The sequence below is a fragment of the Dromiciops gliroides genome, chromosome 3 (assembly GCF_019393635.1).
Source record: "Dromiciops gliroides isolate mDroGli1 chromosome 3, mDroGli1.pri, whole genome shotgun sequence".
Classification (NCBI taxonomy): Eukaryota; Metazoa; Chordata; class Mammalia; order Microbiotheria; family Microbiotheriidae; genus Dromiciops; species Dromiciops gliroides.
This window is the reverse complement of record NC_057863.1, coordinates 183,281,859-183,295,595: the sequence shown is the minus strand read 5'-3', so window position 1 is coordinate 183,295,595 and position 13,737 is coordinate 183,281,859.

Sequence of the window (13,737 nt, the reverse complement as noted above, 5' to 3'; positions counted from 1 at the left end):
ACTTGTGCTAGCATGGCAATTTTAAAAGTAAGTACAAGGTACCATGTTGTTGTTTCATTAAAATGAATTAGGGTCATATATCAATCATTGCTTATATCCCATAATTCATAGATCTTCAGAGTTTTAAATAGATCATGTAGTCCACCCTCTTCATTTTCCCAAAGAAGATTCTGAGGTTCAGAGAAATTAAATGATTGTCACAAGTTCATAGCCAGTAAGTCACATAGCTAGGGGTAAAACCCAGATCACTTAACCCCCAGTCTACTGCTTTTTCTGTTAACACCACGAAATCAACAAAAGGTAATATTGCTATATTTGTTACCATTTAGTTAAATTAAATTAATTTGTTAAGTGCCTTCAGAATCCAAGGCATTGTGCTGGGGACATAATTAATTATTTTGCAAGGATTTATCAAACAATGATTGTAGTCTAAACCCTGAGAACACAAATAATATGGAACAGTCTCTGCCCTCAAGTAACTTACATTTTATCAGAGCAAACAATACAACATGCATACATGCATACATCCATACTATATATATATATATATATATATAAAATATATGTGTGTGTATCTGTTTTATATATGTGTGTGTGTGTATGTATACACACACACACACACATACACAAAAAGTACCAGGTTTTTTGTTTGTTTTATTGTGGGATCAGAAAAGCTTCATTTAGAAGCTAATGCTTAAAATGTGCTTTGATGTGACATAAAGATTCTAAGAAGTAGAGATGAGAAAGAAGTGAATTACAGAAATGGAGAACAACCTTCACAAAGGGTCAGGGAAAGGAGATGGGGAGTATCATATGAGATGAATATTTAAAAAGGCCAGTTTGGCTAGACCATTGAATTGTGAAAAGGAGTTATAAGCTTATAAGGGTAAGTTGTATCAAAGTTGTGAAAGAATTTAATGCTACACAAAGGAGCTTGTACTTGGCACTAGAGGTAATAGGAAATGATTAAAGTTTAATGAACAGGAAAATGACATGGTCATTCCTATGTTTCAGGAAAATTACTTTGGTTACTATTTGGATGGTGAATCTAGTGAGGAGGTGAGAAAGATGTGAATTAGGCTAGAAGCTGTGTTAATGGAATGAAAGGGATGTATGTGAGAGATAGTATGTGAGATAGGTGATAATGAGGAGTTTGTGTTGGCGTTGAGAACACAAAATCATTTGCCTGGAAGGAAGGTGATACTATTGAAAGAAATAAGAAATTTGAGAAGAGGGATAGATTTGGGGAGAAAATTTAGCACATGCTTAGTTTTAGATGTATATAAGATTTCCATTTGGAAATATCCAATAGGCAGTTAGTTGGTGCTGAGATACTAGAACATGCGGTTAAAGACAAGGGCCACATCTATAGATTTGGAAGGCATTTGGAACAGAGATAATAATTGAATCCATAGGAGAAGATGAGGTTGCTAAGAGATAGAGTATTAAGAGAGAAGTGAAGGTCAAATGCAAAACCTTGAGAGACACCTCTAGTTAGGGGGTTTGATGGAGATGTTGATTCAACAAAGAAAATTGAGAATGATAGTTTTCTTTATATCTATATCCCTTGTGCCTAAGTATCATATTTAATAAATGTTTATGGAATAAGAGTCGAATGGTCATATAGATGACAGGAAATCTAATAAAGTATAATGAGGAGGGAATTTCCAGGGGGAAAAGGCAACCAAGTGTCAGATACTAAAGAGGTGAAGAAGGATGAGAATTTTTTAAAAAAGTGCTATCACATTTGATATGGAGATCATTGGCAACTTTGGAAAGAATAGTTTCAGTTGATTGATGATATCAGAAATTAAAATGAAGGTGAGAGAAGTGATCAAAAGGAGATGAATTGAAGACAAAGAAGAATAGATGATTTCCCCCCCTGCCCAGGAGTCTATTTGTGAACCAAGGAGATATGGAGTCATAACTTAAAATATGAGAGGATCAAGAGAGCATGTTTTTAAGGATAAGGAAGACCTAGAAATGTTTGTAAGGCAACAAGGAAACAGGTAATAACAGATAGGATTAAAGAGAGAAAGCACATATAAAGCATAGTTTTTATATGTTTATAATCTATCTTCAAAGTTTTACAAAACTGGACTGTAAGTCTCTGAGGCGGCTAGGTGGCACGGTGGATAGAAGGCAGGGTTGGAAGTCAAGAAGATTCATCTTCCTGAATTCAAATCTGGCTTCAGATACTTACTAACTGTGTGACCCTGAACAAATCAGTTAACCCTATTTGCCTCAGTTTCCTTGTCTGAAAAATGAGCTAGAAAAAGAAATATAAACAGCTTCTATTTTTGCCAAGAAAACCCCAAATGGGGTCATGAAGAATTGGACATGACTGAAAACAATTAACAGTAAAGTACAGCCACTCTCCATACAATTTTTCCCCTTCAATATATATATATATATATTTTTATTGAGGCAATTGGGGTTAAGTGACTTGCCCAGGGTCACACAGCTAGTAAGTGTTAAGTGTTTGAGGCCGGATTTGAACTCAGATACTCCTGACTCCAGGGCCAGTGTTCTATCCACTGCGCCACCTAGCTGCCCCCAGGATTAGCTTTATATATAAGTGCAAAGGCAGTTACCCATACAATATACTCTAAGGAAAGCCCCAATGAACTTCCTAGATCTAAAATAACTCTCTCTCCTGACATCTCATGGACCTGTCTTTGCTTATTATTTGGCAACTAACACTTACCATCAGAATAAGTCCTCTGAGTCAGACAACAAAGATGAAAGAATTTCCTCAAAATGACCTCTGTTAAAACACAATTATTGGGGGCAGCTAGGTGGAGGAGTGGATAAAGCACCGGCCCTGGATTCAGGAGTACCTGAGTTCAAATCCGGCCTCAGACACTTTACACTTACTAGTTGTGTGACCCTGGGCAAGTCACTTAACCCCCATGGCCCCACCCAAAAACAAACAAAAAAACCCAACACAATTATAGGGGCAGCTAGGTGGCACAGAGGATGGAGCACCGGCCCTGGAGTCAGGAGTGCCCGAGTTCAAATCCGGCCTCAGACACTTAGCACTTACTAACTGTGTGACCCTGGGCAAGTCACTTAACCCCAACTGCCTCACCAAAAAACCCCAAAAAAACCAAAAACAAAAAAACCGCCACAATTATAGTGCCAATGACACATAATATGTCTTACTTTTCTTGTCAGATTAACCAGTTGCAATGTTAGCAGACACATAGAACAAGGACTAAAAGGAGTAAGATATATTTAGGCAAATTTTGATGTGTGTAGTTTAGGGTTACTTTAAGGTGAAGAGGAATGGTTGGGAGCACAATGGGCTCTGATGGATTGCATGGCAAGGGTTGACAGCTAAGGGTAAATGAACACTTAAAGCTTTCAGACCTGGGAAGTCATCACTAGTTTAGGAGGGCTGGGAGATAATGGTCTCGAATTCTTGGTCAATTCAACTTCTTTACTTCTTTCTCATTTACAACAACCACAATTTAGATTTTAAACATCACAGTTATAAACCAAGAATATCTTCTCATCATTTCTCTGATACCTTCTCAGGTTTATAAATAATAAAAGAGACATATAATTGTTCCAGAAATGCAGCCATGGAATGGACAAAAATCATTTTTAAATGGTCTGCTAAGTTGCCCTAGCCTTGAAAGGAAAGAATAAATAAAACAATCAGTGAGATTTGAATTAGATAAATGGAGAAAAATCAAGGAGGAAAGTGTGAGGATTAAAAGGAGGATAGTGCATATGCAGGAAATGCCTTTCTATGACTGCTGCTATAGCAGCATATAGATACCCATGGTAAATTTATACATTGAAAATTAGACATGAATCATTGCTATAGAATATATTTTACTCAAAATAGAGATTAAAGGATTAATAAAGTAGACATTAGTCAAGTATTTATTTGCCCAGTACTTTTCTAGGAGTTGGGAATATAAAGACAAAAAATGTAACAGATCTTGCTCTCAAGAACTTAAATACTAAGAAGAAAAGACAGCACATACAGGTTTGTGATGACCACGGAAAGGTGAAGGGAGCCGTTGACTGATTGATAACCATGTCATTCTCAGTGGCAATAGTAATATTGACTTGATTAATATTATCAGAACAATGAGGATAAATAGTGGGGCAAGGTTTAGGGGAGGACAGTGATAGACAATTACCAAACCCAAATGTTGTCTACTTAATACTTCATCCTAAAGGCTACCTAGACTCTACTAGAGAGCATTTATCTCTTATTCATTTCCCTTGTTCCCTTTTCCATACTAATTTCCCTAAGTATAGCTCTCTTCTTCCATGAGTGGCACTGTTCTCAATCAATCAATAAACATTTATTAAGCTCCATGTGCAAGCTATTTTGCTAAGTGTAATGTGTAGAGGTAGTGAAAATATAAGCAAGGCTTCATGGTGCTGAAAGATTTGCCGTGCAAAGGAAGCCATAATACAGCAATTCCTTCATGTTCATCCTGTCACATATGGGTTCCCTAGACCAAAAAATCACAATATAGGACTAAGATGGATTTGGATGGCTATCAGCTTTATCACTTAAGTTCAATCAGACTTAACAGCATGGAAGCTACAGCAATGTTGCTATTACAGATGAAAGGTATACCTGATGGCTCTATTGGCATTTATCTTTGTATTTACTTTTCAGGTGTATCTATTAAAACAAGTCCACAGGGGCAGCTAAGTAGCATACTGGATAAAGCACCTGCCCTGGATACAGGAAGACCCGGATTCAAATCCGGCCTCAGATACTTGACACTTACTAGCTATGTGACCCTGGGCAAGTCACTTAACCCTCATTGCCCTGCTAAAAAAAATCTACAGAATATTATTTAGCATCATTAATACTAACAATATCCTCTCCTCACTCCCATGAAGAAAACACTTAAGGCATGTATATTAAATATATATTTTTTGTGGGACATTATATCTGAATGGTATATTAGAAGTTATCTAGTCTAACTACCTCATTTTATGGTCAAGAACTGAGGCTTAGGGAAGTGGACTGTTCCCTGACCAAGGTACCCTGAAAGGGTTCATCACCTAGAGAAATTGAAGAAGCAGAATAAAGAAGCTCTTGTTTGCCTCTCCCCTCACTTGAATTTTGGGATCTTCCCCTGGGATACTAGACACTGATGGGCAAGTCTTTGCATTATCTTGCTGAAAACCAGGCCTCCAGAATACTCCCCAGTCATCTCTATTCCATGATGTCTGCTCTCCAGCCATCATATCTATTTTCTTCCCCAGGGATTATTCAACTCCAGGCTCTGATAGGTGAATCATTTGGCCTGAAAAGAGGCTTTTATGTCACTTCCGGTTAGCCTTTATACTGGATCCATTTCAGTTCCCCTTTTATTTATTATCCCATTAGAATGTAAGTTCCTTGAAGATAGAGATTGCCTTACTTGCTTTTATTTGTATCCCTAGTCCTTAGGGCAGTGTACACATAGTAAACATGTAATAAATATTTTGTCTATCTAAATAGGTAAATAAGTCTTTACATTAGTAATAGAAATGGCTTTGTCATTTCTGGTTGCCTGGACACAGAAGGACTATATGGTTAATTCTGAGGCTAGAAGAGAAATATTATTTAGTTATAGGAGCACAAACCTTTGGACTAACTTCTCATAAGCTATTTGAACCACTAGTTATTGTAAAGTTACTTTGGCAGCTGCTTTCCCTAGATCTGCCAAGGAGTTCGCAAGACCAATGTATGCCTCAGTATCCCAAATACTATTGAAACCTGGGAGACTCATCAACAATGGTGTCTCATTGTACTGCTGTACTAAGTTTCTGTTGATTGTAGCTATCTACTTATAAAAAGCAATTGGTGTTTTTGCTAAGGATAATAGATTTAAATTTCATATGGTATGTATAATACATGTAATTTATATCTACACATACATTTCTCTCTGTATTTGCATGCATTCGCTTATGAAGTATTTCCCCATTGTGTGTGTGTGTGTGTGTGTCTGTGTGTGTGTGTGTGTTTAATTCCTCCCATCATATAGAATATTGGATGTATCACCTGTGGTACTTTTATGGGAGCATAAATGCTCAAAAGTCACATAGGAAAGACAGACATGAATTGGTTTCAACAGTAGCAGAAAGAATATCTTTATAATAATATCACAGATTCATCAAGGTTTCTGTGTATGTGTAGATGGGAAAGCTGAGGCATTGAAGACATTAAATGAGCACAGAATTCATTGGAAAGACCAGGTTAGACCTAGGAATTATCCCCCTAGATGATAGTTTCCTTGTACAATAAAAATTCTAATGGCATTATGGGAAAATGGTGGTGGTCTTTAACAGTGTTATCTGGTCTCATTTCAATGCTCCTTCCTATGTGTCCCAAGAGATGGTTTTAAGAGTTGTAGGATTGATCAAAAAGTGCTAATTGCTGCTTTCCATACTCAGTTCTCTACACACAGCTTTAATTTACCTCATCAAGGCCTGATTTAGTGGACCAATCCATTTTGTGCATGTTAACTGAGATGCAAGCAATCTTTCATGACATCAAAGAAATCTCTTTTCTCCAGCTGTAATTTTTGACTGTTTCTTAGCAGACATGAATAAAATATTGTGTCATCTATTATTGGAGCTTATCAGCCAAATATGGACAGAAAAATCATTTTAGCCCTCTGTCAACATATATAATTTTGAATACCATTTCAAAAGAATCTGCATGTGCTCAAGTGCTGTATTACTTGGAGGGCTGTTGGGAGATAGCACGTTGTGTCTTTTTAGAGGTACCTCAACCAACCTCTCTTTCTAAATGATGTAAAGCTCAGGGCCCCTTCTCTTAAAGAAAAACTACATTGAAGTATCAGTAACAGAGAAGAAAGAATGGGAATCAACAATGCAACCAGAGCTGCTGCCTGTAAAGTATCCCAAAATCTAAGTGAGGCTGAAGCCATCTGAATGAATGAGTGGATGGGAAGGAAATGGGTTCAAGATTTCCAAGCTGGCTTCAGTGAGGCTTAGTCATTTGTGATTTGAAGTTCTGGGAAACAATTCCAATCAATAAGCATTTATTAACCATCTACAATGTGCTGGTAACTGTACTTAGTTTGGAAGATACAAATGCAAAAGTAAAATAGTTCCTGCCCTTTAAGGAGCTTATGCTAGGTTGGAGAGATGACAAGTGTATATTTTGCATTTACTTTTCAGTTTTTAAGCTTTTAAACTTTTGATATACCTTGTATGTGCAGAATAAATATGAGGTTATATAATAACACCATAGGAAAATACCTGGAACAGCAGAACTTACAAAAGGATGGGCTGAGATAATTTCCAGCCAAAGATGGCTTAGAAGGTCAGCAGAAGGGGGCTGCTGTGCCTGGGTGTGAGTGGAACCCAACTCCTGGGTCATGCTGACATAGCTCTAGCCTCAGGCAGGCTGTGCCACAGAAATTTACCCCCAGAGCCTCTGAATTGACTACAGCACTGGCGACTTCTAGAGTTAAACTCATGGTCTGGTGAGAGGGTCAAGCAGTTGGCTGGGGGGAGATTACAGGGGTCTCTGCTGGAGCTGAGGTAGAATTCGGTTATTCTACCCCAGCTGAGAACCAGGAAGCAATCCTGAGTGGTGGTGCCCAGGTGGGGGTGGGCTGAAGGCTCACTAGAGTTATCAACCACAGCAAACAACATTTTGTTGCCTGGTTGAATAGAAAGTAGGCTTGGAGTTATTTACAGACCAGAGCACAGGACAGGCAAGTGAAGATCCTGCCCCTTCTTAAATCATACCACTTTGGACCCCCTGAAGCTTGGGACAGTACTTCCTGGAATCAGGGCCCCACTTCAAAAAAAGAGTTAAAAGTCAAGAAATAGGTGGGCAAAATGAGCAGAGAGAGAAAGATGCAGACCATAGAAAATTTCTTTAGTGACAAGGAAGATCAAGGTGCACCCTCAGAAGAGGATAGCAATTTTAGGGCTCCTACACCCAAAGCTTCCAGGAAAAATATGAATTTGTCTCAGGCCATACAAGCAATCAAAAAGGACTTTGAAGGTAAAGCAAGAGAGGTAGAGGAAAAAATGAAAGTGATGCAGGAAAGTCATAAAAAAAAGTCAACAGCTTGAAAAGCCAAATGGAAAAGCTCTTTAAAGAAAATAATTGCTTAAGAATTAGGATTGAACAAATGGAAGCTAGTGAATAAAACCAAGAAACAATAGAAAGGCAGGTTGCTATACTTACTAAATGATTTTTCTAGAGACAAGTTTATGGTGTGAATATGTATGTGCATGGGTTCATTTATTTATTTTCATTCAATTTATTCTGTATATGCATGCATAGGTGCTTGTTGTGTTGACTATTAGAGGGTAAGATCCTTGTGAGGTGAACTTGGGATGTTTTTAGTCCCGTGGGTTTTTGGATCACTTGCACTTACACTGTGATAATTTCCGGTTATATGGATGAGTATTTATGGTGCTTGAAAGTGACCAGTCAGCAGGTTTTAGATCCCTCACTTCATACAGAAATTATTTTATCCAAGGCCACATTCAACAGCCTTCTTGAAGCATCTCTATTGTGTCTCCATTTTCAGCTCAATTATTCTGTATTTTACCCTGCATTTCTAAAGTGTGGGTCCAGGCTTCCTAATAGGCCTGAGGGTGACATCTCAGACTCCATTTAGAGAGGTCATATTGAATCTGTCTTTGTGACCCAGGGTAAGCAAAAGAGAGGGGTTTAGCCACAACCTTGACATCAAGAAGGATTATTTCTGAAGGTCTTTGAGCTAATATGTTTGCAGGCCATAGCATGCTGTGCTATCCTAGTATTAAATTCTGCTGTTCCACATCAGCATTACATAGAAATATATGTTAGATTAGCATCTTGTTTTGTAAATCATTTGAGCCTTTCCAGATGATATAATGATAGTATTGATGAAGCAATACACACATATGCACACACACACATTCACACATATGTACACAGAAGTTTCTATACACAGAGTATTTTTTTTAAAGCTAGAGTCAATTGATTGGCAGAATCTTGTGTGTGTATTGTTTTTTTTTTTCAGACAAGTTAACAGTGGAATATAAATGAGACTCGTTGAAATGGAAACTTTTCTCCATGCATAATTAGAGTAAACTAAACGTGAGCCTATTCCCAATGGGCTTCTTTTATTTTTGTAAATTTTAATTTCTCAGCCAAAAGAAAAAATGGAAGCAGAAAAATTGGGAGAAATATTAAACTGATTTAGGAGGACTCTGATAGCTTAAAAAAAAACTTTGAAAAATTCCCAGTTGCCTGCATCATTTTTTTTCTTTCCCCTCCCCCCCCCCATCTTGTAGGTTTCAGTTGTTGTTTGGAAGGGACTAGGGCACTGATATTATCACACACAGCAGGGGTTCCAGGCTGAGATTAGATTCCTTTCTGGACTTCCATACAATCCTACACCCTCCCCCCAATAAATCCTCCATTTTTGCAAGGTTCCAAGCACTTTCTAAACACAGACAACTCAAGAGTGCAAAAGGAGTCCCAAACTGAGTAATATAATGGTCTTTCCAAGTGAAATATCAAAATGCTATATTAAGACTATTTTCTATAACCCAAAATATTTGAAAATCAGAGCCCCAGACATGACTAAGCACTTGGGTATTAAAATTGGTTTACATACATACATATAAATATACATACCTCTCTCTCTCTCTCTCACTCTAAGAGTACCTGATATTTTCTCTTTTCCCTGGTTCTACATTCTCTAACTTCCCAAGATTTTATAAATACATATTTGTATATTGTACAAATGTGTAAAGCTTTGAAAATAATAACTGGCCAGCTCATTTAGGAAGTGTAATAATTTATTCTGAGAAAAAATAAAGGATTCTGCTTTAATGAATACTGATTGATACATTTGCATATCTTTTCTTGAAAAACAGGGCAATAAAAGAAATATTCTGTGGCTTGTTAGAATTTTGTCATTTATTCCTAAGACCATGTATATCTATCACAGAGCAATGTGTATTCACATAATGTGTATAATTACAAAAGGCTTTGTTTTTATGTACTACATTTATGTTCTTAAATATCCTAACTTCAAATGTATCCATATAAATACCTTACTCCCTAACAATTAACAGGTGTTTGAAAGCAAGGGTCTGAATCCTATTCTTTTTTAAAATTTCTCCAGCACTTAGGATACTGCATTGATTATAGCAGGTGTTTAAAGACTTTTTGTTGACTAAATAGATGAAAGACTGTTGAATGGATAAATGGACCCTCATATCAACCATAAAATGTAAATAGTGTAAAATATAATTATCCCCATTTTATGGATGAGGAAAACAAGCCCCAGTAAGCTAAAATAGTTGACTAAATTTCACTGTCACTGAACATTTTTGAACTGAGACAACCCAGCAAAAACTTGCTTCAAACCAGAAGATAAAAACTGACTGCTTTTAACTTCAACTGTGTAATGTACATTGGCCCAGTTTAACCAACAGGTAGTATTGCTAACTACTAAACTTATCCACACAGTTATGTACGCAGTTTTGTGTACACTCCACTGAGGGGGGTGGGGGGGGTGAGGTAAGGAATTGCCAAGCTATTCTTGTCTTGGCCAAGACACTAGAAGCTAATGGGATTTCAGAATGCTTCCTGTAGATTCTATTACAACTGATTCTTGGGGGAAGACCTGAATTCTCAGAGAATTACTGACCTTTTATTGTCTTACTTTTTCTCCCTCTGGGTATCCATGCTCATTTTCTTCATCTAAGAGTTGTGGTTATTATAGCAGAGATGAACCTTCACCTGCTGAAACCCTAACATTTTCCTGATATGTTATACTTCATGGAGCCCTAGTCACATGTCCTTGACCTGATTAAGTTGATTTCATAGGTGTACAGAAAAGCTTACCTGAATATTATACACAGCCTTTTATATTTTTACATAGAATCAACAACAGGAATAGGTCCATAATAAAATATCTACCTCTTATTTGTATATAGCTTGCTCCAAACAAAAAATTTTCAAGATATTGTTCAGTTTACTTAGTCTGCAGTCTAGGAAATTAAAAAAAACAGTTCTAACTGATCTTCTACTTATAGCACCTAATAGGGCCAAGTTGTTTGATGAAAAAAACTCAGAAACTTTGGATCTGAGTCTTAACTCTTCATTGTTAGAGCCATGGCCTTGGGAGAACCAAGAAGCTGCGAAAGTGGTCTTTTCCTTTTTTCTACCAGTTATTCTCACTGGCACTTTGTATTTTTAATTTATGGAGCAGAGGGAATAGACTCAAAGGCCAGTCCCAGAAAGGCAAGGTTTCACCATTCCATCCTAGCGTGTCACAAGGTGAGACCTTTAGTTCTTATTTCTGGTGATTGAGAGATATGCCATTTTTTCTCTGTCATTTTGGCTCTCCTTGGCTGTTTTGAAACAGCTACTAATATTCAGATTCAGAGAAATATGGAAAGCCTTGTGGGGAGTAATGAAGAGTGAATGAAAAGTGTAAAATGAATAGAAGCAGTAGAACAATTTACATAGTGACAACACTAATGTGGGGGGAAAAGAACTTTGAAAGAAGTCAAAATTCTGATCAAAGCAGCCAACAATAATTTCAGAAGACTGTGACATGTTTTGACAGAGAAGTAATGGACTAGAGAGACAAAATGAGATATGCATTCCCAGATATGACCAGAGTGTTCATTTGTTTTATTGGACTATATATATTTGTTAAAAATGAGGGCTTTTACTGAAGTATGCTGTTAATGATGGTAGGATAGTGGATATACCTTAAAAATCAATAAAACCTTTTATTTTTAATGCAGAGAAGAAACAAAATTAAAGAACAAATGGAGAAATGTTGTCACTACTCCATTAGATTATATATGTATATTATACCATATCTTTCTTTAAAAGAAAATATATGCAATAAAGTCACATTATTAACCTATTTATTATTATTCCTTTTATGTTGAAATACTTGTATTTATTGATGATTCAGTGCATGGAAAATATTAAAAATAGATTGTATATGAGGTAAACTCAGAGCTTTGGCAAATAGTTTCCACTTAACACAACTGGGAATTTCTGAGCCAAAACACTCTATTTTGATCATCACTTACCTAATGCATTGTTTCTTCCTACTAAAATCTAAACTCCTTGAAATAAGGGACTGCCTCATTTATGTATTTGCATCAGCAGCACTTAACACAGGCACTCAGGAAGCACTTAATATATATTTTTTCATTTATTTATCCATCCATCCATCCATCTATCCACTAAATCTTTCACTCATTCATCAGTCTTCTAGACAATGTCAGTTTGAAGGGAAACTCATATGCTCTGTATTTCAGAAGGATTGTTATAGGTGACATTCCATTTTAATAACTTTTGTTAAGAAATGCTCAAAGTATTAAAAAAGCGTGGTTCTTCAGAAGATGACTTACTACATTCTATAGTATAGTAATTTTATTGTAGCAGCAAAGTTCTACCCCTACAACTACCCTTTATTCTTTTTTCTTTTTTTTTTGCCCAAGGTCACACAGCTAGTAAGTTTCAAGTGTCTGAGGCTGGATTTGAACTCAAGTCCTCCTGAATCCAGAGCTGGTGCTTTATCCACTGTGCTACCTAGCTGCCGTCTTACTCTTTTTTCTTTTTTTGTAATGAAGCTTTGCTTTATGAATGAAATGTTTATCCCACAAAAGGCTCACCTTTGTACTATAAATTCATGCTATAGGGAGGCAATTTGATATAGTAGATAGAAAACAAAGTTAGTTAGGAATCAGAAGATACGAATTCTATTTCTACGTGCACAGCAACCTGGCTTGGATCTGTTCCTTTCACACACTGGTAACTTACTTTCTCCAAAATGAGTTATTATCCACCAAATTTAATTGAACAATTCCTTTGTTTCTCCTATACTACAAGGTACTAGGGATAAAAAAAAAAGTCATGGGCTATAATAAGCTTATATTCTATATTTATATTATGTTTATAGATTTGTGTAAAGGTTGTTTACTCAATTAGAATGTAAACTCTTTTGAGGGCAGGGTATTGATTTTATGTTGTTGTTATAAATAAATTCAACATATATAAAATAATTTAAAGAGAAGATAAATAACCAGTATGTTGAGAGAAAAACACACTTTGGCCTAATGAGAGATATCTGATCATACTTGCCATTTAGAGCCAGGAACCAAGGTAATGGTTCTGCTTGAATCCATAAGGCAGAATATTCACTCGTGATGATCTCAAATATTTTAGAGAAGATTCATGTAGCCTTGTATTATAGAGGAAAGAGAACAAATCGAGAGAAAAAAGAGCCAGGTTCAAATCTTCCTTTTCCTGTAACTGGCTTTGTGATTTGGAGTAAATCACTTTGTCTAGACCTTAGTTCTTTTTTATTTTATTTTTTGTAAAATTAAGTGGTTAGACTAAGTCATCTGTATGGTTCTTTCTGGCTTTAGCTCTTCAACCCAATCTTTCCCAATTGATGAAGTGAGACAGGATCAGAGAAAAAGAGTTAGGGTGGTCCAGGAAACTTTGTAAGTCATTTCAAAATTGGTAATGGCTTCATTCCACTGAAATCTATCAAAAACAAGAAACCACGAGTTGAAAATAATCCTGAAATTACGCAAAGACAGAATAAGGACCCCAGTGTTTATGTATATGTATAACTTGAAAGTAGGGGTAGCTAGGTGGTGCAGTAGATAGAGCACTGGCCCTGGAGTCAGGAGGACCTGATTTCAAATCCGACCTCAGACACTTGACACTTACTAGCTGTGTGGCCC